The sequence below is a fragment of the Uranotaenia lowii genome, chromosome 2 (genome assembly GCF_029784155.1).
Source record: "Uranotaenia lowii strain MFRU-FL chromosome 2, ASM2978415v1, whole genome shotgun sequence".
Lineage (NCBI taxonomy): Eukaryota > Metazoa > Arthropoda > Insecta > Diptera > Culicidae > Uranotaenia > Uranotaenia lowii.
The window spans coordinates 344,564,243-344,590,994 of record NC_073692.1 but is presented as its reverse complement, the minus strand read 5'-3'; the positions used below and the strand labels follow the sequence as shown (position 1 = coordinate 344,590,994).

At 37.2% G+C, this 26,752-nt stretch overlaps 1 protein-coding gene across 2 annotated transcripts in view; it reads left to right on the top strand.

Moving 5' to 3' along the window:
• Window positions 1-26,752, top strand: part of LOC129749464 (insulin-like growth factor-binding protein complex acid labile subunit) — an 835,561-nt gene that overhangs the window by 528,004 nt on the left and 280,805 nt on the right. The window lies entirely within an intron of this gene.

Here is a 26,752-nt window from a genome sequence, read left to right as displayed (position 1 = left end):
GCATTCTCGCAACATGTCCCGCCCAGCGTATCCGGCCAGCCTTCACCACCTTCTGGATACTGGGTTCGCCGTAGAGGCGCGCGAGCTCGTGGTTCATCCTTCGCCTCCACACTCCGTTCTCCTGTACGCCGCCAAAGATGGTTCTTAACACTCGTCGCTCGAATACTCCGAGTGTACGCAGGTCCTCCTCGAGCAATATCCATGTCTCGTGCCCGTAGAGAACAACCGGTCTAATGAGCGTCATATACAGGTTACACTTCGTGCGAGGGCTAAGTCTTCTCGACCGCAGTTGCTTGTGGAGTCCATAGTAGGCACAACTTCCGCTGATAATTCGCCTCCGGATCTCACGGCTGGTGTCATTGTCTGCGGTCACCAGTGAGCCGAGATAGACAAAGTCTTCGACTATCTCCAGCTCGTCGCCGTCGATCATGACCTTGTTATTACTGGACAAGCGGGTTCGGTCGGTCTCGGATCCGCAGGCCAGCATGTACTTCGTCTTGGACGTATTAATCATCAACCCAATCCTTCCTGCCTCGCGTTTCAGTTTGCGGTAGATCTCCTCCACCGCCGCAGATGATCTGCTGACTATATCAATGTCATCGGCAAAGCAGATAAGTTGACTGGATCTGTTGAAAATCGTTCCCCGCATTTCGCCCACCGCTCGTCGAATAACACCTTCTAGCGCCACGTTGAACATCATGCAGTATAGACCATCACCTTGTCGAAGTCCCGTGCGTGATTCGAATTAACTCAATAATTCACTCGAGATCCGCACACAGCACTGCGTTCCATCCATCGTCGCCTTGATCAGTCTGATCAGCTTCCCGGAAAAGCCGTTCTCGTCCATGATTTTCCATAGCTCGTTACGGTCGATCGTGTCGTATGCGGCTTTGAAGTCGATGAATAGATGATGCGTAGGGACTTTATGTTCACGGCATTTTTGGAGGATTTGCCGCAATGTGAATATCTGGTCCGTCGTAGACCGTCCCTCCATGAAGCTGGCCTGATGACTTCCCACGAATCTGTTTGCTTGTGGCGTTAGGCGGCGGAGTAGGATTCGGGACAACACTTTGTAGGCGGCATTGAGGACAGTGATCGCTCGGTAGTTCTCACAGTCCAATTTGTCGCCCTTCTTGTAGATGGGGCATATTACCCCCTCCTTCCACTCCTCCGGTAGCTGTTCTATGTCCCAGATCCGGATTATCAACCGATGTAGGCAATCGGCCAACCTGTCCGGGCCCATTTTGATGAGTTCAGCTGCGATGCCATCCTTCCCAGCCGACTTGTCTCTATTCAGCTGGCGAATGGCTTCCTTAACTTCACTCATCGTTGGGAGTGGCTCCTCTTCGTCGTTGGCTGCGCCGGCGATGTACCTTTCCCCACCGTCTTGATCTCCTGCATGTGCGCCGTTCAGGTGTTCATCGAAGTGCTGCTTCCACCTTTTGATCACCTCACGATTGTCCGTCAGGATACCCCCGTCCTTATCCCGGCACATTTCGGCTTGCGGCACGAAGCCTTTGCGGGATGCGTTGAGTTTCTGATAGAACTTTCGTGTTTCTTGGGAACGATGCAGCTGCTCCAGCTCCTCGAGCTCCTCCTCCTCCAGGCGGCGCTTTTTCTCCTGGAAAAGTCGGACTCGCTGCCTCTTCCGCTGTCGGTGATTTTCCACATTTCGACGGGTGCCTCTTTGCACGACTGCCACCCGCGCGGCATTCTCTTCGTCCATCACCCTCCTACACTCCTCGTCGAACCAGTCGTTCCGTCGAGATCGCTCCACATAACCGATGACGTCCTCCGCAGCACTGTTGATGGCTGTTTTGATGGTATCCCAACAGTCCTCGAGAGGGGCTTCGTCAAGCTCGCCCTCTGCCGGCAGCGCTGCTTCGACCGATTGCGCGTAGTCTGCCGCGACCTCAGGTTGCTTCAGTCGCGCGATGTTTAACCGAGGCGGGCGCCGGTTTCGCTTGTTGTTCACTACGGAGAGTTTTGGGCGCATCTTCACCATCACCAGATAATGGTCCGACTCGATGTTGGCGCCCCGACAGGATCTGACGTCGATGATGTCCGAAAAGTGCCGGCTGTCGATCTAAACGTGGTCGATCTGTGATTGCGTTTGGTACGGTGATCTCCAGGTGTACTTGTGTGGGAGGCGGTGCTGAAAAAAGGTACTACGTACGGCCATTCGTTTGGAGGCGGCGAAATCAATAAGTCTGAGGCCGTTTTCGTTGGTCAGCTGGTGCGCGCTGAACCTTCCAATTGTCGGTTTAAATTCCTCCTCCTGGCCGACCTGAGCATTGAAATCCCCGATGACGATCTTGATATCATGTTTTGGGCAACGGTCGTATTCACGCTCCAGCAGCGCGTAGAATTCGTCTTTGTCGTCACCGGTACTTCCGAGGTGAGGGCTGTGCACGTTGATGATGCTGATGTTGAAGAACCGGCCCTTGATTCTCAACCGGCACATTCGTGAGTTGATCGGCCACCACCCGATCACGCGCTTTTGCATATTTCCCATCACTATAAAAGCTGTTCCAAGCTCGTGTGTGTTGCCGCAGCTCTGATAGATGGCACGACCATCTGGATACGTTCGTACCGTGGAGCCCTTCCAGCATACCTCCTGCAGCGCTACGATGTCGAATTTGCGGCTCTTCAATTCGTTGGAGAGCACGTGGGTACTGCCCACAAAATTTAGAGATCGGCAGTTCCATGTTCCAAGTTTCCAATCGCTAGTTCCTTTTCGTCGCGTGGGTCTTTGCCGATTTCCATCCGAAATTTGTTGTTCGTTATTCGTTGCTTATGTTTTTTTAGTAGTCACAGGCTCGCAAGGCCCGCAGCTAACCCCACTATCTCGCAGGAGGACCGTCGTGATGTTGCTGTTTTGGGTCCCGAACACCACCAGGACGTTGTTGCACTCCGCACGCCGCCCCTAACATGGAGAACAGACGCGTACGAAGCCCCCTAACTCATTCTGCATGCGACCAAAGCATCCACCGGGGTTGGGTACCCGATCTCCGCTAAGGTTGCTCGCACCCCAGCTAGTACCACGGGGAGGTAGAGAATCGGAGTTGCAGACAAGAGGTGATATGACCACTACCCGAGGGTTGGGTGTATGGGGTCTCGAGTTGCACATTGTCTACTTCACTAGCCATGTAGTATGTGGATGTGGATAAGGATCTTAATTTAAATCTGATTATTTTTGTTTTACAAATTTGTGGAGTTCAGTGAAATAACTTGATGGATTATAGCTGATAACTTATGTGATGCAACTGAAAAGTTTTAGTGAAATTAGTTTTAATGAGTTTTCAAAAACTGTCGATTTTGAGTTAATATAACCAAACGATTTTTCATGTTTGGAAAAAAATTTGAGATTTTTTTTTTCAGATTTTTAGAAAATGACTTACACACGTTACACAGGTTAAGAAAATGACCAAATTTGACAACTTGCAGGCGTGTTTTATCGAAAATAACCTTTTGCACTTATACCCCTTTGGCCGCAAGTGCCTCATGTAATATTTTTATTTGTTCAGCCCCCTAAACTCTTAAAAGGAAATAAATAAAGTTTTCAGAACTTCATGAATATTTCGATAATTCGATTAATTATTTGAATATTTAAACAAAATTCATGAGCAAAAAGCAAAGCTGGGATGTTAATCATCTTTCGTAAAGGGTAATACGGTTGAAATTTGGTCAAATTAAATTTATTTTTCAAGTTTAATTAGTATAAATTTCAGGAAAAATATTCAGTTAGGCTTCCGCTTTTCCAAATCCGAATTGCCGGGCCTTACGCTTAACCCCTGCCATCAGATTTTGTACAGCCACCTTGTCCACCTTCTTCGCCGCAGAAAGCCAGTTTGCCTTGAACTGCTGCTCGTCCTAAGCAGTTTTTTTGGTCTTCTTTAGGTTCCGCTTGACAATAGCCCAGTATTTCTCAATTGGGCGGAGCTCTGGCGTGTTGGGAGGGTTCTTGTCCTTGGGAACCACCTGCACGTTGATGGTGGCGTATCACTCCATGGCCTTTTAACCGTAATGGCAAGATGCCAAATCCTGCCAAAACAGTACGGAACAACCGTGTTTCTTCAAAAAAAAGGCAGCAGACGTTTATTCAAACACTCTTTCACGTAAATTTCTTGGTTGTCAGTACCGGGAGCTATGAAAATGCTGCTTTTCAAGCTACAGGTACAGATGGCTAGCCTAAACAGATATTTCATCGCGAACTTCGACAATTTCATGTGCTTGAAAATATCTGCTATCTTTTTCCTTCCTTTTGCCGTATAAAACTTCTGTCTCGGAAGCTGCTTGTAGTCGGCTTTGACGTAGGTTTCGTCGTCCATTACTACGCAGTCAAACTTCGTCAGCATCGTCGTGTACAGCCTCCGGGATCGTTTTTTGATTATCATCGCGATTTGGAGTCACTTCCTTCTGTCGACAAACGTTCCCCAAACACTTTAATTACATTTGTTACGGTTGATTTGGCAACTTTTAGCGATTTTGCCAGCTTTGCGTGCGAGTAGCTCGGATTTTCGCGATGCGCGAGCAAAATTTTGAAACGCTGCTCTTCTTACTTGGACGGTATTTTGACAACTGAAGAGTGAATTGACCATTGAGAAGAGTGAAGTTTTAAAATATACTAAGCATAGCGTACGAAGAAAGACGTGAAATAAGATTTTTAATTGTGAATTGATGAAATTTTAGAATATGGCTATAAGTTTGAAGAAATAGATTGTCTTTTATCTAAAATCGATAAATTTGATTCCCATTTTTTTTGTTTTTTTGGAATTTAACTGATGATTTGGAGTCATTTTTCCTCGAAACTAGTAAGGTTGCCTTGATACCATACAAAAAACTGAAACGAACAATTCAACGTTTAAAATGAAAGTAAGTGCCAAGTGTAAGGCATGGTGAATTAAATTAAAATCTTTTTTTGTTACACTTAAATTTTTTAGAGCTCATGCAATACTTTTGTTACTTGTTGGATGTGATAGCTCCAAAACACAATATGACTTTTTGGCAGTCCGAACAAGAAATTGATTTTTGTAATTATTTTGACTTGGGTACACTTCAATTTTAAATACTGGTTCATGACCCTTATGATGTTTTTTGTTTATAAGCACTATTTTCTCTTCCAGATTTTTAGACGTTCAGGATTGTATTTGTTAATACTTTTATACTAGTCAAAAAAATCTCGTTATAAAATCCTTTCTCCCATTCCTAAAAAAAAATCTTTGCTAAGATACAAACCTCGGTTCTGAAGAGCGATATTGATCTTTCATCCTTTTCTACTTATTCCAAACTATCTCTTGACTACGAGGACGTGGTCGGAGCCGTTATTGACTGTTCAAAGAGAGAATTAGTTTTGGACATCTTGAATGTGACGTCAAACCCAGACATTTGACATTTGATCAATACTGATGATCTCGATCAATCACGGAGCAGCAACCATTGCTGAAATTTTATTTAGGAACCAATTTCAAACAAATAATTTTAATGTTCAAAAAATTACTAAGCATTGCGGGTTTAATGATTCAAGGTGGATTTGAGTAGTCAAATAAGCTAACCTATAGGGTTAACTTTATTGTTATAAGTCCAAATTAAATTGAAAAAAGAGTATTGTTGAAGCACATTTTTGTTTAATATATTTATCATTTTAAGCTAACACCTTATTCAGAATAATCTGGTTAAAGCATTGTTAACTAATTCATTGCGTTCAGTTATTAAAATCTTCAAAAAATTTATTTTCACAAAAAGGTTGACCGGAAAATGAAACTAACTGCTGCTACTATTCATCTCCCAGAGGTTGGTTTTAAGATATCCGCATCAGAAGAAAATCCCCAACTGGAAACTAACTAGTCCACAAACCGCTAACAACGTCGTGCCAGCAATTTTCCAAAGCAAACGTCCGGTAGAAAATTCATAGCGTAGAAACTCCCCGTTTTCTCCCTCAGAAGAGCCTCAAGTTAGACAAAAGGTTCAACCGAGGGAAATGAAATAAGAAACAGGAGATAATCGTTTGCCGCAATATAGCTAATGGCTGCTTTAATTGCTTTCAGCTCATGAGACGTAAATATTTCTTTTTGCCCTCTGGCTCTTCGCTTGGCGCGGTTTGCTGATGCTGCTGATGCCCGAAGTTGCTCCCAGGGAGTCCTCCCGCCTCCCTCGAAAGAAGAAGAAGAAGATCGCCGAAGTGTTGAGCTAAATCCTAATCGTGAAGTGAGCTGCAGCAGCAAGCAACCATAAGAAGACGACCTGGCTACGAAATCCTACGACGACGACTAAGACGACCAAGAGTTAGAGCACGAAAACCGGCTAAGGCAAGCAATCTCGCAAATTTATGGTCCACAAGAGAATGCAGCCGTTCGGGTTTGTTTGGTTTCTTTTGGGGTTTGCGCCAGTTCTTCGCTCCAGATCAAGTGCTTGCTGGTTGCTCAAACGGTGTTCCAAAAGGGGGCAGTGCTATTTTAAAGAGACCGGATGGATTGTTCAAGAACTTGTTTAGTTATTAAAACAGATAACATTGAAGAAAATCAATAGTCGTCATGAATCGAAATACTATTTTTTTTATATTTTTATGCTTTTATTGAGCGATTTCAATTTCTTTTGCACATGTTCTACAGCAAATATATTTTTCAGCTTTTTTCATTGCTAATTTGCTATTTTAATTTATTTCCAACTCTCTACCCCTGATTTTTTGTTTTTTTCCACAATCCACATCAAAGGGTGGAAACGCAATAATTTAAAAATAATTTCGAGCTACTTCAACGAACATTCGCAAAAATAAATTAGATTTTTTTCTAGTACTCACCCACTCATTCACATTCCAGCCATTTGGTTTGATCGGCATAAAACACAAACGAACAAATTCAACACTGAATCAATAAATCAACACGAAAGCATTTGGACCAATATTGTCCTACTCTGATGAGCTTTGATGCAGTTAGTTGGTGGGATTCGATCCAGTTATTTTTTTTGCTTTCGATTCACTTCACCATCGTTCTACTTTTTTACGACCTTTGGACTCCTCCTTTGAGGATGCTCAATTTGCATTCATTCCTGCCAGCTGCTGACAAACCACACTGCTGACCTGGTTTTAATTCCAAACGAAGTTTCGACCGTATACCTAATAAAGAATCATTCATCAGCAAAGTCGTTCACTAGGTTCTATCGCTAGCTGCAGTAGGGTAGCGGTAGTCGATTTTCACATTAAATTTATTTTTTCGGGGGTCACAATTTAAATTTCTGATCATAAAAATACAATTGTTATTTTGAAAATCCCTTTTATTTAAATTTACATTTAAGTAAGTACTGAAAATCTTTGGACCAACATTGGAACCCTACGTCCTCGAAAACAGATTGAAAGGCTTTCATCAAGTTGAATTGCCTCCTGAAAAAAAATCTGCCCTAACCCGTCGAAGCTAATCTGAGCGAATATGGAGGAGTGCCACCGTGCACCTGGATCTTGTGCTCTTGCCGGGCTGCGTTGGCTTCAATATTCTTCCAATTCGGGAGCAGTTTTTGTTCATCACGTCTCTCTAGCTTGTTCAATTTGATTTGGCATTCCAAACATTGCGCTAAAGGTCAAAAAAGAAAAAGCTCACTTCACAATTCAACGTTTGGGAATTTTTCCAGCAATTTTAGTGATAAAACCACTTTTAGAAACCTAGCCTATTATACCGTTGTCTATTTAGTGACAGTTTTAAAGGTGTAATTTCCAGTTCGAACTATTCGAAACATACACCATGTCATAAACATGAAAGCACTCCAAAAAAAGCAAGCAGGGTTGATTTTTGTCGAATTGCAATTTTTTTTTGAATAGTTACTGTTGATTTTTTTCTTATGATGCCTTTATCTCTTACGTGAAAAGTTATGAAATTGCTAGGAAAACTCCTGAAATATTTTGTTAAATTTTCGCAATATAAAAGGCGAACTTGTTAATTATATATTCGGAAACTTCTTTCTTGTGTTTCTTTCTATATTTTATCCACTCATTTTCATGTCTTAACTCTTTAACTTCTCTTTGAACAGTTTCTCATTGTCTTTGTTTTCATGTCCTTTTCTACCGTGTCTCATGCCTTTTCGTTTTCGTTTTCTTTTCTGTTTTTTCTTCGTCTTTCTAATTTTTGTATTCACTTCCTTATGAATTCCTTCACCGTTTTTCTCATTCTCTTGTCACTTGTGTTTCACTTTTCCTCTCCATAGCTATCTTTCATCTCTTCTTTTGTTCTATTTTTATTTCATTATCACAATCACATTCCCGAAATTAACAAACATTCCTGAGTCTTTCCTCTGAAATCCAATAAAGCTAAGTGAAGGTATTCAACGGAATATTTTACTTGTCTAACTTACTCAATGAAATTTATCAAACACAATAATGAATGTTCGAGTCTTTAATATCAGTCCTCAGCAATGAAATATCCGAATTTAAACTTTCTTCACGATTTTTTCACCGGAAAGATCATTTTTAGTTCATGGGGATTTTTTCAGACGAGTTTGGTATATCGCTGGAACAACAGAATTATTCAAACAAATATATCAAATGAAAAGATTGTATTTAACTTACCAAAGCATAAAAGTGGAGGCGATATATCTACAATGACAAGATTTTAACGATTCGATTTCCCCACCAAAAGCAAAATATACGATTTTAAGTAATTTGAGTAAAACGAAAAAAAAATGTCCTCGACCGAGAGGATTGAACTCCAGTCGTCCGAGTTGGCTGTCCGGTATCTTACCCAGGGGACTGAGATAAACGGAGAATCATCGTCAATGATTACACAAATTGTGCAGCCAATAAGGGATTGCAGTGGAGAGTGAATTCTTTGCAATTGGAATGGTAATGATCAAAATTCCACAACTGCTTCACAAATTGCAACAATTAGCACACTCTCATTCTCTCCGAGCACTGGTTTCTCTCTTTTGAAATCAAACCTTCCAACTCTCTCCAACAAACTGCCACAAATTACAACAAATTCAATCATTGGCTGCACAATTTGTGTGATCATTGACGATGATTCTCCGTTTATCTCAGTCCCCTGGTAGCCAATGATTGAATTTGTAGCAATAAGTAAGAGAGAACCAAAAGGCTTGATTTAAAAAGAGAAAAACCAGTGCTCAGAGAGAGTGAAAACTTGCTAACAGCCGCAAATTGTTGCAATTTGTGAAGCAGTTGTGGAATTTTGTTCATTACCATTCCAAATGCAAAGAATTCGCTCTCCACTGCAATCACTTGATCTAACCACGATGCCAATTCATCAGTTGATATGATTCGCGCTATAGCTCTATATTTAAGATTTTATGTTCATGAACCGGTCCAAGGAAGCATATTCTCAACTATTTGGAGACTTTTTTTTCGAATTGACTAAACTGCTATAAAATTCAACTTTTTTTGGGCAAAGCTAGACGCAAATGAATGATAGAAAATCACTCAATACAAATTGTTTATGATGGTTATTGAAAATGTCTTATTATTCGGTTTGGATAATCATTTCTATAACGATTTCATGTTGGCTGGGCAGATCTTCCCCAAAAATGAAATTCATTTTTACGACTCGAAAACATCTCGGTATGGATTTTTGAAAAGGGCCAATACGCCAAGACGTTTGTTTTGAGAAAATTGGATTCAAAGTTTGAGTTAATATAATCAATTGCTTATTTCGCTGTATCTTATCATTTTATGTTATTAATACCTAAACTTCTTAAAAATTAGTGTTATTTTATTTCGCGAGAAGTAAATAAAGGTTTTCAGTGATTGTTACCATAAAAATGAATAAATTGGATTATTGGCTCTTTCGTTTTCTTATTTTGTCTATTTCCCAAAATGTGAGCGCCTTTTTGAAATCCAGAATGATTGTTCGCCTTTTGGATCACTCCCCAAATATAAATATTTAAGCCAATTTCGATTTGAAAACAGCTACATAGTTGTTTAACTCCACATTTTTGCACTTCTTAGAACAAAACCATGTATAAATCACTATTATCAGCGTTTTTTAGCTGAAGTTTACTTAAAAACATAAGAATTCCCTTTGTTGATGCCGAAATTACTATTACCCTTATTGTTCGCGATTTGGAGGGGGAAAACCTTGACAGATGAAGACAACAAAATAACTTTTCGTCCGTGAGATGAAGAGGGCAACACTCATTAACAAAGCTATTCGCCTTATTTAAAAAATTAAACTATACTACACTAAAATCAAAAAAAAATAAAATGAAAATAATTTTTTAAGATTTAAAATAGAAAGTTAAATACGTTTATGCTTTTAACTAAATTTGTTTACAATTGGCGCATATGCCCTTTTTCAAAAATCGCTACCGATTTATATTTTTTCAGATTTCTAACACTTTTGTTTTGCGGGTTGGATTTGGTTAGATTTTTTGTAAATAAATCAAAACCATATTTCAAAGCTACATAACTCTGTAATTTTTCAACGGAAGTCATAAAATCATATCAAAGTGCATTGAATATTTAACTGTTCGATCATTGTTTTTTCGGAAGCAAAAAAGAGATTTATTGACATTATTTCTTCCATTACTCTGAAAGAGCTTATTGGCCCACTTTGGTGTCTTCAGATGAAAGTTTCAACAGAAATTGGGCTTAAAAATTATATTATTTGCAGAATATTCGGTTATGCAGACGGTACTTTTAAACATAGTTTAAAGCACATTTAAAAATTTTCATCTTAAAGGTCATAACTAATTTTTTTTTAAATATTTAATTTGAAAAGCTGATAAAATTTCAAAGTACTTTGATGTGCTATTTTACGATTTCCATTGAAAAATAACAGAGTTTTGAAGCATTGAAATATGTTTTTATTTTATTTACTAAATATTCTATCCAAATCAAACTAGAAAAATCAAAATTTTAGAATTCTGGTAAACATAATGTGTTTTTAAGTCGTAAAAATTATCGTAAATAATATCAATATTGGGGAAGATCTGAAGACCCCCGGCACAAATTGTCAGATAATTAAAAAAAATCCCCTCATATTTAAGTCCTGATGGATGTAGTGTATTTTTTTGCTCAACTTATTCTTTTCCGCCGCGTTTTTTTTTATCAAACTTTTCACTGATTTTAACATCTTGTGAATCTTTAGTCGATCTATGAATTTTCGGTTAATTACTTTGAGGATAACCAGAAAATATTTCAATGTCTTTCATTAGAAATTCAGTAAGTCCAAGCTCAGGTCTGTTTACTTCACTCAAGTCTTTCAGTTTCATCGAACCAAATAATGAATGTTCCGGGTATTTGATCAGTGGGAACAGCAATAAAGTTTGTTTTGATAGAACTAAGCTTAATTCACTGTTAAAACCAATTCTCTTGTGTTCTGTAATTCGAATTTAAAAACTGACTGAAGTCTCAAATCGACATTTGAAAATGATCCGGGTATCTCATCGAAAAAATATACTGAGACTTCCATCGAAATTTTGATATGTTCTCCAAATCTTTCATTGGAATATCAAAACTGATCCGAGTCTTTCGTTGAAATTTCAAAACAATTCCGAGTCTTCATCGGAATATCAAAACATATCCAAGTCTTTCATCGAAATTTCTAAAATCTTCCGAGTCCTTCATCGAAATTTAAAAATTTGATCCGAATCTCCCATCGGATTACCAAAAAATGATCCGAGTCTTCCACCGGAATTTTTAGAGTCATCCGAGTCTTTCATTTAGATCACAAAATTGTTCAGAGTCAAATTACAAACTGATCCGAGTCTTTCAAAGGAATTAAGAAACATCCGATTCTTTCATCAGAATAACAAAACGCTTCAAAGTTTTCAATCGGAATGTTCAATAATTATGACTGAAAATTTCAGCACCTAAACTTTGCCAATCCATGATTGAATTCCCCGTTCCTCGTGTTTATTAAATATTCGGAAACTTCTTGAAATTTCCGTTTTTTCCACATCTTCTATACGCGACCGTTCATCTCAAGATTTGTTAACAGGCGGACAAATCATATGCGAAACTTTGCCACCATTCATAAAGGATTTAACCGCTTTCAATGTGTTTTTCACTTTGATATAATTTTCTTCGAGTTCCTACACACAAAACTGGATTGGGTAATATTTTCTAAAAATATATGAACAGATTTGACACTAATATTATTTTTAGTACATTCTCATGATCTTCATGTATTTCTTTCTTCAATGATTGATTTTTTCAAACTACTTGCTTATACGCACTACAATAAACAGAAATCTTAGAAGATCCACAAATGTTTAGGAACGCACAATAATGTAATTAAAACAAACTAGCATTTTTAGAAATGTTGAAAATTGTTTGTTTTGATGAAATACTGATAGTGGCGCATCTTGTCAGCTCTGCGCATTTTATATCCAGTTCCCTTATAAAACAAAACTGACATCAGAAAAGTGCAGATTGTGTTTTGACTGGGACTATATCTTAGAGGGATAGTGTTTATTTTAATTTTTTTTGTCCACCACACTCCCCCACACAGAAAGGCTCGTTTGAGCCCCCTGGTAATGGACGCTTTCTGTTGTCAGCACGCCTGACAGCAAAAAACAATTAGGTATCAACAACAACTTAACGCGAGCAAAATTTACTCATGCTGAGAATGTTAAAAAAATATTAACATTATGCGGGAAAGAGGTACGATACAATAAACTTAATTTAGACATGAATCTCAGTGTAAAAAGATTTTTTGAAGATTTTTTAGATTTTTTATAAAAACAACAAAAATTAAAGTAGAATCTATTGAACTTAAGAGAAAATTAAAAAGAAAAATTTCAAAAAATGTTTTACTACTAAATTAAAATAAACAGATTTAACATTAAAATTATTAACTAATACGCAAAAAAAACTGGCAATTTGATTTGGTTATTGACTTAAGTAATCCTTTGAGGTGACAAATGAGTTGGGTTTTGAAAGAGCTACGGTTGTTAGTGCTTTTATAGACTTCTGGAAGACAGTTGTAAGATAATGGTCCAATGTAGGAGATTCTGCGTTGACCGAAAGATGTTGAACAGCGACTTTGAAGCAAATGATTTGACTGAAGAGTAATTCGAGAGCGAGTACCTGATCTAAACAATAAATTACGGTTATTATCTTTGGAGTTTAAATTAACGAACATTAATGTTTGCAAGCTGATAAGTTAAGATAAAGGCAAGACATTATAAGAAGTACTTGAATAAAGTAATGAAGTTGGATACAGGAAAGGTAGTTTAAAGATAGTTTTCATACAACGATTCTGTAACGTCTGCAACCGGGCAAGAAGGGACAAGGATGCCCTCCCCCACACTGCGATAAGGTAGTTAAACTGTGAATGAATAAATGCAAAGTAAAATTTTATAAGAACATGACGCGGTATAAAATTCCTTACTCTCCAAAGAATGCCACTCAAGGACGATGTTTTTTTGATTATGTTGTTTATATGAAGACTCTAGGAAAGTGTTTCATCCAGTGTCAACCCAAAGTATTTAAAATTGTCAACTTTTTCAATTGTAGAATTTGCGAAAAAAAAGGTGATTACTGCTGGTGATTCGGTTTTCGATAAGTTTAGAGTAAGAAGGTTACTATTTAAGTATTTGTAAAGAATTTCTAAACCTTCTTCCATTTGTTTAGCTATTATCTTTGGGCAAATTTCAGGATAAAACAAAGCAGTGTCATCCGCAAACAGTCTGGGATTACCGTGTAAATGGAGATTGCTTAAATCGTTGATGTATATTAAGAACAACAATGGCCCAATATTACTACCTCGTGGTACACCCACATCAAGGGGTTCCAAAGAGCTTTCTATTTGGTCGATAGAAATGAGTTGTTTCCGACCTGTAAGGTAGCTTTTAATGATGGTAATAGCAGCACCTCTTATACCATACCGATCAAGTTTTTTGAGGAAGATTTCGTGATCTAAAGTAACAAAGGCATTTTCGAATATAGAAATAATCCTCCAACGATTTCTTTTATGTCTATATTTTCTATGACAGAGTCAATCAGTTCACACCTAGCAATCACGGTACTGCAGCCGGCTTTGATGCCGTATTGCAGGTTGTATAAAATATTTTTTTTTTTAATGAATTGGTTTAGTCTGCTTATTAGAAGTTTTTCAAACACTTAACTGAATACGCTAAGCGTTGAAATTGGATGGTAATTGTTGATACATGTGGCATCACCTGATTTAAAGACGGGAACAATTTTTGCGATTTTTAAGATTTCTGGATAAACTCCCGTTTCCAAAATATTATTGAAACACTCCCCAAGAAGTTTTGTTAATGAAAAGTAGTCTTGAATTTATTCATTTTTAAAATTTCAAGTTCCCAGATTTTGATGAGGATGAAATTAGCTCATAAAGAATGCGCTCTATAACAAAATAAAATTTAAAATGAAGTTTGAGTTTAAGAAAACGAAATACTGGTAACTACTTATAAAGAAATGTAAAAAAAATCGACTATTGTCTGTGCTTGGATCGGTCCGCTTCGGCTTTAAAGGAAATCTTGAATGAGAAGTATTGGATTGATCTGAGTTTATGCACAATTATTTTTTGTATTTCCAATTAAGGCTGGGTTACAGAAAAATAGGAATATATTCGTAGGAAAAAGAACAAATCATAACCTGCTCACAATTTCCAGCCATTTCTTTTGTTTTGTTCAATGAAATTTTTGACATTTTGAGCCACCAATGCTTATTTTCGAGATGCCAAATGTTTACTACAAAAACAAACCTAATTAAATTTCGATGGAACTTGTCTTTATTTTAAAAGTTCACCGCTTAGAAGAATTCCTAATAAATTTTTCTGTAAACTTTTCATTTTGAAAAAAAAAAAAAAACTAAATGAATATGCCCAAAAATCCAAAATTGAGTAGGGGAAAGTGGAGTAACGTGGGTCATGGGGAAACGTGGGCCACTCTGAATATATCAGTTGAAAATATGCGTTGAGATAAAAATCTCAATCCATCTCAATGGTCATTGTCGTCGCTTTGCGTAAGCATATTTTCCTATATGTTGTTGACTTTAATATGCTTCATATGCTTCTTTTATTTATCAAGCTTAAAAAAAATTATTGAATTAAACAAGCACCCAGTAATTGAAGCGATGGGGAAAAGTTGATAACAAAAATAAGCTCATACGCTTATGATCTTAGTTTTGCCATGTTCTTTAAAGTGGAAAAGGAATTTTTGATGAAACATCAATAAGTCACACAAACGCATCCAATTTGCAAATCATAGCTTGTGGGGAATCGCGGGCCACATTTTGTGGGGTATCTTGAACGATCTATATTTTTATACGTTTTTCCTATCTGTAAAGTTTTCTTATGCCAAATGAAAAGTTATGAAAAATGTTTTGTCGCGAGCCCGGTTTTAAGAATTATTTGAACATACACAACTCTCTTTTTTATTTCTTCATTTAAAATTGCTTTGAAATGATTAAATGATGCATGAAATTTCAGTTTTGGGTCAATTCATGAATTTTGCACTTTATCTAGCCAATTTGGATTTGGTGGCTCACAATTCTCTACAATTTTTCAAAATAATAAAACAACTTTTTTTTAAACAAATATTCTAAATTTTACCAAATTTAACTTTTTTGAAACTATCAAATATCAAATTTCAAACTTAGAAAACCGTTTTAAGGACGCATAAACAAACAAATTTTTTATTGATAGTCATATGATTTTTTTTTTGTCAATGTTACCCCGATGATTAAAGTTCCCCCTGGCTTGTGGTATAGCTCAGTTGGCAAGTCAGTTGCTTTCTGAGCCGATGTCCGTGAGTTCGAGCCCAAGAGTAAACATCGATCACAGTTGTACCGGATAAGTTTTTCAATGACTTGTCCGCCAACTTCATCGTTGATATAAGTCGCGAATGACATAAAGATGTTAAAACGACTATAATCGAAACAAAAAAAAAAAAAATTAAAGTTCCCCCAGTTTACAATACCAAAAAATTTATATCAAACCTCAAAAGCCAAGGCTTCTAAGCATGCCTTTAACTCAAATTCAAAATTCAAGACGTTTGCTGGGGTTACAAGTTGCTTTTGTGCATGAACATTTTCCAAAACCATAAGCAAAAGCCAAGCCCAGCCAAACCAAACCCAAGCCAGGCCAAGGTGCCTCCGAGAGAAGGCTCCTAACTCACACAAGAACTTCCGCTCTGACGTAAGAAGTTTTGGGCCAAAGAAAGATTCCTTCGGGATTTGTTCCGTTGCTTGTGCACACAGTACAGCAGAGCAATGTGGGCTCAGAGGATAGATATCCAAATGTTTGAAAGCAGTTTTGAATTTCCCGAGCAAAATTTTGATAATAACCCACCGTACGAAACATGTGGTAGTTCTAGAAGAATCTCCATCTCCGATAGGTCCTGAATCATTGAAAGTATCTTGGGGATGCACATGGGAATATAAACGGAGAAGAAATTTCCGAAACCGGGATTCAAGGGCTAACCGCAGGGCGCAATAGATGAAAGTTTTCTATTTTGTGTGATTTCCTGCCCTCTTCATCCAGCTGCCTGTCTGCCTCATTGCCTGCAGATTACATTCTTGCAGGGGTTTCGTCTTTTTTTTCAACTCTCTTCTCCAAGTAAGAAACCAAGCATTTCAACCCCGTTTGTTGATGTCAGTCTAGCCCAGTGAAGGGTTTTGCGATTTCCATAAACATGCTTTTTCCGGTTTGTATGACCGGATGATTGGAGGGGAACTGCAGAAGAAAATCTTGTGAGGTTCTTGCATCACCTATGTTTGTATGTTTGTCGGGGAAATCAAGTTAGACCTAGATTTTTGCTTTTCCCTTGAGAATATTTTTTTTTCGGTTCTGGAATTTGAATTTGTTTTTCTCCTTCAAGACAGCCTCAAGATTTGGTTGCATTTGATTTAACGCTTGACTTGCAGTTGTATCGCTTGAGGACAGGTGAATTCGTTATTCTTTTCAGGAATTTGCTTGATTTAAAATTTCACAGCTACTTGACGGAGCAATTGTGCTGCTCTGTTTATACAAACAGTCGAGAAAATAGGATTCAATATTTGCTTTTCCACATCATTGCGACAGCGTCGATTGACAGCTGCCAACTTTCCTCATCCTTCGGGGAAGAATGAATCCACAGACTTTTGACCCAAATTCGTCAACAAATAAAAACTCATCACGATTGTACTCTCAAACCCCGTTTTCACAGTGCTTCAATTGATTTTCGAAATCTCATCTCATGCTTCTTGTTTCAAATTTATATAAAGTTTCGTCACCGGGGTGGAGGGAATGGTGTTTGATTTCCGAAGCTGTGCAAAGACGTTATTCTAAAATCTATCAGCTCTGAAAGCGTTTATCTAAGATCAAGCTTGGCTGAATGGAATGTTTTAAGCCGTTACCTGTGCAATTTTGAAGGCTTATTAAAGTTGAAGTCTTTAAAGACAGCCAACAATGTTTGTGGGTCTTTCAAGAATAATAGAATTTATCAAAAACTACCTACGTTAAATGTTGTTTAATCATTGAAAATTCAATATTCTTAATTTTGTAAAAACATACTTTTTTAACCCATTTTAATTTTAAAGTGTAGTTTTATGTTTACAAACAGCATGAAAAAAAAATTTTTGAAAAAATCTGTTGATTTTTTTAGCTTATTTCATGGTCTTTTTTTCAAGATCAGAACTTTATCAATATTTTTAGAAAAAACTGGATAGAAATTTAAAAAAATGCAAAGCTAAAATACAAAATGAAATTTGAGGAAAAATTTTCGAATTCGTTAAAAAGATCCCTTTGAAAAAAAAACACATGTGAGGTTTATAGAGTGGAGTCAAAATATGACTATGTTAGATTGCCCAGTTTTGCCAGTTGCCAGTTGGGTTTGCCCGGATTTTTTTACAAAATTTGGGAAAAGTTTGATCTGGAGCGATTCCCCTGATTTCGATAAAAAAAAACCCAAATTTTGCTCGTGTGTTGTCGTGTTGTTATTATTATTTTATTTATGCGTTTAAGCTAAAATTTCCTAAGCAAGTATTAAAAAAAAAACATAAAAGGTTTTGAAAGCTCAAATACAATTAAAATCTGCTCAAGAGTTTTGTAGAAATGAAAAATTTTATTTCAAGTTGTATTTTTTTATTTTGTTGAATGATTTTGGGTTTTAACCAAAATTGCTCAGTTATTGCCTGGATTGTTGGTCGACAAATTCGAAATCACGTTCTCAGATTTTTCCATGTTTTTGGATAAAATTGACCGGATTTGACATCAAGATTTTTTGCGAAAATTGAAAATACCATTTTAATTTAAATTACAGAAATAAAAATTTATATATACTTACCTCCAACCTCAATGCCAAAAATCTTACCAAAAATTCATACTAGATTTATAACACAAGCCAACAAAAATCACTTATTGCCGAGAAGCAAAGAATTTAAGAAATGTATGATTTAAAAAAGTCTGTCTGTCTGTCAAACCGATTTGCGTGAAACTTGGCAGGAGGGGTTTTTGAGGCCCGGAAATGGTTCCTGTAATTGTCTGAAATCCCTCCCAATCTTTGGAAGGGGAGAAAATTCCTCTCGCACAAAAGAAACATGTTTGAATAACTCGAGAACTGATCTTGCATGCATGGAACTAAATTCAGTTAATATAGGGAATGTTTCTAAAAAAGTACCATTTCCTTCTTCTTGTGAAGAAATAGGAAGCGGGAAAGGGGCTCTCATAACATGTTTTGCTTAACTTGAAAACTAATCAAGCAAATGGAACCAAATTTGGCAAGGTTGGGTATTTGGTTTCAAGATATGTACCCTTCCCTTTTTCCAGTGAGAAGTTAGGAAAGATGAATAATGTTCTATACAATGTTTTGCATAGTCGAAAACCAGTCCAGTAAATCGTACCAAACATGGTATGGGAAGGTATTCGAATACGAGAAATGTTTCTATGATCATTTGAGTCCTCTGCATTTTTCCAGTGGGATGATGAGAGAAAAGGAGAGGGCTTTCAAATTTTTCCTAACAGAACTCGAGAATTATTCGAGCAAATGAAACCAAATTTGGTATAGGAGGCCACTAGGGTAAAAATATGGTTATTTATTTTTATTATTTTTTTTTTTGTCGTCAAAACAGTTTTTTTTTCATTGCTCGAGACCTTATTAAACAAATTCAATTTGACAAGAAAAAGTATTTGGGAACGAGAAATGGTTTAATGATTATATGACACCAACCTTCTTTCAGTGAGTATAGGTGAAAGAAGGGACGAGAGTGTCCCAATACAATTTTGTAAGTATAACTTGAGAAATAATTAAGAAAAATCTATCATATTTGGCATGAGAAGGTATTTGGGTACGAAAATGTTTCTATGATATCTGTAGACCTTTCCCTCTTGCTTTAGTGGAGGGAAAGTTGGGTATTTCAATATAGTTTTACCAAAATTATAATCATATTTTATATGAGAGGATTTTTGGTTACGAAAAACATGAAAAGGATGATAAGAGATCTTTTTTCTCTTTCTAGCAGTGGGAGATGAAATAAATACCATATTTTATACGAGAGGTTGATTGTATACGAACAATTTGACACCATACATTTTGCAGGGCGCAGTCGGGATGAAGGAGGAAGGTTTCAATGCATATTTTATTTGACAAAGCTTGGAAAATGGAGCTTAATGTTCCATATGTCGTTATTTAGATACTGAAAATACTTCTTTGGTAGTTTGTGGCCCTTCCCAGTAAACATTTTTGTTGGTATAATTCTCTACAAACTTTGTTATACGATTCGTATACATTATACAATCCTTTCGTTTAACTTGAAAAAAAACAGCATTTACCAACCAAAATGGAGGCAATATACATGCATATTTTTAACTTCTGGCTCAACTTCCATCTGTACCGTTGAGCCGTCAACACGTACGCCGGAGCATCGTATCGTTGCTGTGTACCTGCAGGAACATTTTACATTATTTATTTTTTCCTTACCTGTATTTCAATCAGCACTTTTCAGTGCTAAAATTATTTTCATTTTCTTTTATTCATATTTTCTCTTTTCTTTCCAGCATGGGGAAGTCTTCGGCCGGCTCAAGGGCCGGAAGAAAACGGATTGCTGAACCTAATCCAGGGCCATCTGCCAAAAAAGTTGAAATTTCCAATTCATTCGATGTCCTTCATAACATCGGTGATGAGGAAATATTCATATTTAATTCTGATAAGAGTACTAAGAAACCTTCTTCTTCTTCTTATACTCTTAAAAACGAAAAGATTCCACCAATAACGGTCACGATTCCTGACTTCAATGCCTTTCGAAAAGAAATCGTCACTTCCGTCAAGGATGTGAAGATTTCTTTTCAGATCGGCCGAAGGGGAACTGCTCGTATATTGGCGGAATCTTTTAATGATTTTCAAAAGGTTTTAAATTATTTGAATAATAAAAAACACCAATTTTTTACGTACGACACTAGAAGTGATCGTCCATTTAAAGTTGTACTTCGTGGTCTCACTGGCGATCAGACACCGGATGAGATCACAGCTGAATTAAATTCTTTGTTAGGTTTTTCTCCAATTCAAGTAATTCAAATGAGGAAAAGAACCAACACGAATAATACCAGTAGTGTTGGTTTTGCTCCTGAACTTTATTTGATCCATTTTAAAAAGGATCAGGTTAATAATTTGAAAATTTTGGAAAAGGCTCGTCTTATGTTTCATTGTCGAGTAAAATTTGAACCTTTTCGTAAATCCCATACCAATTTTTTACAAAATATTACGCAATGTCGTCGTTGTCAAGCTTTTTGTCATGGCACTAAAAATTGTAGAATGAATGCCAGATGCATGTTTTGCGGCTCATTCGATCATGAAAAATCTAAATGCCTTTTTGGTGGTGATAAGCCAAAAACAGAATTTTTTAAGTAAGCAAATTGCGCAGGTAATCATTCCTCGAATTCGCTAGACTGTCCCATCAGGGCAAAAATTATTGCTTCTAGGAAAAATCCCAAAGTTTCCAGAAAAGTTTCTTCTCCTCCTTCCTCTTTTTCGTCTTCACACGTCAGGCCGGCAAACAACCTGCCTGTTCGCATTCAGCCTCGGTCTACATTGGAATCACGGCTGGGTAATACCCGAAGTGATTTTAATGTTACCTGGGCTGATTCTGCGCCCCAGACTCGTTGTTTATCGTTCTCAGAGGTGGTTGAAAATGGGTTGCCCTCTTCAGGTTTAACTAATAAAAATGGGAAAAAACCAAGTCTCAACGTTCATGCGAAGGCTTGGGAAAATCCCCAAAATTCAAATACTTTTTCTTCTCCTTCCTCTTCTGATTCGAACAATTTTGTTGATTTGGGTGAGATTACTGAGGAAAAATTAAAATTTTTGCATCAAAATTTAATGGAAATGATGCAACTTATGTTGAAAGCAAATTCAATGTTTGAAGCTTTCCAAACTTCTTTTAATTATGCTAACAAAATTATTATGACTTTACGATTCCCTCATGGATCCAAATAGATGTTTAAATATTATGAATTGGAACGCTAGATCTTTGCTGGCTAACCAAGACGAGTTCTTTTTATTTTTGAAAACTCAAAACATACATATTGCTGCCATCACTGAAACTTTTTTAAAGCCAGACAATAACTTGAAAAGCAATGCTTTCTTTAAAATTTTACGAAATGATCGACTTGATCGACAAGGTGGGGGTGTAGCTATTGTCATCAATAGTCGTCTCAAATTTAGACTTCTTCCTTCTTTCAATACAAAAGTCTTAGAAACAATTGGAATTGAATTAGAAACTTCTATGGGGAAAATTATAATTGTTGCCGCATATTTGCCTTTTCAATGTAGCGGTGAACAGAAAAATTTTTTGAAGGGAGATTTACAAAAACTCACCAGAAATAAATCTAAATTTTTTATTATTGGTGACTTTAATGCAAAACACCGATCTTGGAATAATATTTCATCAAATTCAAATGGGAATATTTTGTTTAATGACTGCTCTGCAGGTTATTATACTGTTGAATATCCTAATGGGCATACTTGTTTTTCTTCAATTAGAAATCCCTCCACAATTGATTTGGTTCTAACGGATTTAGGCGAGCATTGTAGTCAATTAGTTACTCATGCGGACCTCGATTCAGACCACCTTCCAGTAACATTTTCTTTATCCCAAAGTCCCATTGAAAACCCTTTAAAATCAACTTTTAACTTTCAAAAGGCTAACTGGGAGCGATATATGAATTTTATTGAACGTAATTTAGATGTAAACGTTCCACTGAATTCAATAGAAGATATTGATTTGGCTGTAGAAAATTTGACAACTGCAATAGTCAATGCTAAAGCCGCTTCAATACCTAAAGTTAAACATAAATTCAATCAACCTTTAATTGATGATGATCTTCAGTTTTTGATACGACTGAAAAACATTCGTCGACGCCAATATCAACGTACTAGAGATCCTTATTTGAAATTAATTTATTGCGACCTTCAAAAAGAGATCAAACGTCGTTTAAATTTCATTCGTAATGAAAATTTTGCTAAAGCAGTAGAGGACATAAAACCCTACTCAAAGCCATTTTGGAAATTAACTAAAATTTTGAAAAAGCCCCAGAAGCCAATTCCTACTTTGAAAGATGGGGATAAACTTCTTTTAACTAATTCAGAAAAGGCTCAAAAATTAGCCCAACAATTTGAGTCTGCTCATGATTTTAATTTAAACGTTGTAAGTCCAATTGATGCTCAAATTTCCCTAGAATTTGATGATATTCTTTCTAAGCAAAATGTGTTTGAAAGTTCTTGTGAGACAAATATTGATGAACTTAAATTGATTTTCAAAAAATTTAAAAATATGAAAGCTCCAGGGGAAGATGGGATTTTCTATATTCTTCTTAAAAAGTTGCCTGAAAGCACTTTAAATTTTTTAGTTAAAATTTTCAACAAATGTTTTCACTTGGCCTATTTTCCCAATAAATGGAAAAATGCCAAAGTAACTCCAATTTTGAAACCTGGAAAAAGTGCTTCAGAGCCTTCAAGTTATCGACCAATTAGTTTGCTTCCATCTTTAAGTAAACTATTTGAGAGAGTTATTTTGAATAGAATGATGATTCACATTAATCAGAATTCCATTTTCCCTGATGAACAATTTGGTTTTCGTCATGGACATTCTACTACACATCAACTTTTGAGTGTAACTAATATGATTAACGCTAGCAAATCTGAAGGTTATTCAACTAGTGTTGCTCTTCTTGATATTGAAAAAGCTTTTGACAGTGTTTGGCACAAAGGTTTAGTAGCTAAATTAGCTCGATTTGATTTTCCTGTATATCTCACCAAAATTATTCAAAATTATTTGACTAGCCGAACCTTACAAGTAAGCTATCAAAATTCATGCTCTGAAAGGACACCCATTAGAGCTGGTGTCCCTCAAGGCAGTATACTTGGGCCAATTTTATACAATATTTTTACTTCTGATCTTCCTGATGTACCAGAAGGAAAAGGTAGAAGATTATTTGCTGATGATACTTTGCTTTCAGCAAAAGGTCGAAATTTACGGGTGGTACGCAGTAGATTGCAACAAAATTTAAATTCCTTTTTGAATTACTTGAAAATGTGGAAAATTTCTCCTAACGCTTCCAAAACTCAACTTATTTTATTTCCCCATAAGCCAAGAGCAAATTTTTTAAAACCTAATGAAAATCATTCCATAACTTTTAATGGGGTTTCATTAGAATGGTCTGATCACGTGAAGTACTTGGGACTTACACTTGATCGGAATCTTACTTTTAAAAATCACATTGAAGATATTCAATCTAAATGTAATAAATACACTAAATCTCTTTATTCTCTCATCAACAGGAAATCCCGGTTGTGTCTGCGAAATAAGATGCTCATCTACAAACAAGTTTTCCGACCAGCGATCATGTATGCAGTTCCGATTTGGTCTAGCTGCTGCGCGACGAGGAAGAAGGCCATCCAGAGGATTCAGAACAAACTTCTGAAAATGATTTTGCGGCTTCCACCTTGGCACAGCACCGAAGATCTTCATCGGATTGCAGGCATTGAATCTATCGAAGAGATGGCCAACAAAATCATCTCCAACTTCAGAGGCAAATCGATGCAGTCTTCCATCGCAGAGATTCGTTCTCTTTATGTTTAGTTTAATTTTAAGATAGTGTTTAGTTTTAAGTATAAAATATTTTTGCTATTACAGGATGTTCTCCTACATTAAAAACTTGATTGCGCTCAGCAAATTTAAATCTTATAAATAAATTTTTATAATCTAGTTACTTATAGGGCTATGAACAGTTCATTATTGAGCTGAACACCTAGTTTAATGCAATAATGTAATATAAGTGTAATCATGATTTGATACAAATAAAGACATATTTAAAAAAAAAAAAAAAACTTCTGGCTCAAGCGTTTAGAATTATACAAATGGGACAATATTCAACACCTTATTTGTACATCCTGAAAGTATGCGAGAGAGCGCCAGTTTTGTTCTCAATGCATGCAAATCATTGCCAGCGATAATATTTGCTGCTTCTCTCATTTGACAAATTTCCCAAATGAACCATCTGATTTTTGGCAATACTGTTGCACTGCTTATCGAAGAGAGTAGAACAAGAAGGTTGTTTTCTCATTTGAATCCCACACGGGATAACAAATTTGCAAACATGGCGGACTTTTTATCATAACCGATTTTGAGTAACCATTCTTACGATAAATTGCGATTGCGATTCAAATAAACTTCGTTAACGATTTGAGCTATCATTTCTAATGCGATTGTATTTTTGCTGAGTTCTTGGTTTGGAATGGGAAAAAGTTGAAGAATCCATACCAGTAAAACATATATTTAGGCAGAATAGAAGAATCCATTAAGCCTTTTAAATCAGAGTACAAAATTAAGATCTTTGAAATCTAATTAACTAATTTGGTACTGAATTACAGTGGTACAAATTATAAAACCCACAAAAAAATCAAGACTTAAATAATTGTTACCAGGGTTACCGATGCGAATCTCATGATGCATCATGATGCACATGCGATTTTGAATGCTGCGCCGATGCGTGTTAAAGTGCTGCGCCTGATGCGAGCTGGGATGCTGTGCTTGATGCGAGCCAAAGTGCTGAGCCTGTTGCGAGCTTGAATGCTGCGCCTGTTGGGAGCTCAAAATGCTGCGCTTGATGCGAGCTCGAATGCTGCGCCTGATGCGAGCTGAAATGCTACGCTTGATGCGAGCCAAAGTGCTGCGCTTGATGCGAGCTCGAATGCTGCGCTTGATGCGAGCTGAAATGCTGCGCTTGATGCGAGCTGAAGTGCTGCGCTTGATGCGAGCTTGAATGCTACGCCTGTTGGGAGCTCAAAATGCTGCGATGCTCGAATGCTGCGCCTGATGCGAGCTGAAGTGCTGCGCTTGATGCGAGCTGGGATGCTGCGCTTGATGCGAGCCGAAGTGCTGCGCCTGATGCGAGCTGGGATGCTGCGCCTGATGCGAGCCGAAGTGCTGCGCTTGATGCGAGCTTGAATGCTGCGACCCAAAGTGCTGCGCTTGATGCAATCTTGAATGCTGCGCCTGCTGCGAGTCGAAGTGCTGCGCTTGATGCAAGCTTGAATGCTGCCTCCGATGCGAGCATGTTTACTGCGCATGCGAAGTGCCGGATGTGAGCTTTGCTGCCATCGATGTGAACTAATGTGCTGGTTGCATCTGCGATTATCTAAGCTGCGCCTACTGCGAATTTCGTATGTCACGCCTGTGAATAGACTATGTTGAATCTATTGAAAGCTTGCGTAAACTAAACGTGTGCTCTTCTCAAAGCGTACTTGAAACACTGCGCCTGCAAGTAGATTAGCAGTTCTTAATAAGAGGCTAAAATACTGAACCTGTGAGGAAACCGTACAGCGCCTGGTACAACCTGTCTGTTGCGCTTTACGCTATATGAGAGACCTGCGAACTAACTGTGTTACGCCTTCGGCAAATTCAATGTTTTGCGCCAAAAAGCTGATTGAGCAGTGCGCGTACTTGTAGGAAATTGTAATGTGTTACATGCGGTAAACGATGCTGCGTCACGTTACAAGCAAGTTAGCTGGGCTGCGCTAAATGTGAGGTAGACTTGTTGCACCTAAGGAAATTCAGTTTCGCTATGCACCCGCGAGAATGCATAAGCCTAAGCTCGTCTTTTCCAAAAACCATGAGCACTAATGAATTGTCAAAATGCCTTCGTGAACTGCTTTAGAACATCTCTGTTCTCTCTAAGCACTGTAAGCCAGTTTAGGCAAATTTTACTGCTGTTTAAGTGTTTATGGTTACTTAAGATTGTACTCATCGAAATTTTGGAATGCAAATTGGTGATGAAGCAACGTGAGTTTCAAGATTAGCTGCTGGTTAAAACATGAAATAATACGATTGAGCAAAGAACCTAAAGGCTAGTAATAGGCTTATGATTAATATTATTGTAAAAGAGATAGTATCAAAAGTTAAAGCAGGGCACTACGGGCTGGATACAGTTAGAAAAAAAAATATTTTGAGCTATTTTTTGTTGTATCTTCATTACATCTGAGAGGAGGGTGAATGTGTGGGAGGCGCCCAACGTAATAAACGGAATTTATTTAGGACTTTATTTCCTTTTTTTTAAAATGGCTTCTACCTTTTTGTTATCAAAAACTCATCCCTTTTCTTCTATTTTTTTATTGAGATTAAAATAACTAGATAAAATAACATTTATTTTGGACTTGCGTATTTCTCTTATTTTGACAAATTGCAGAATTTAAAAGTTCTTGCATTCGGTGCTCCTAGGAAATGAAGTTCAAAATTGTAACGGCTGTGGTTTTTTAACTGTCAATTTATCGAAGGCTTTCTGTTGTCTTTTGAATTTTAAAAACTAAACCCAAT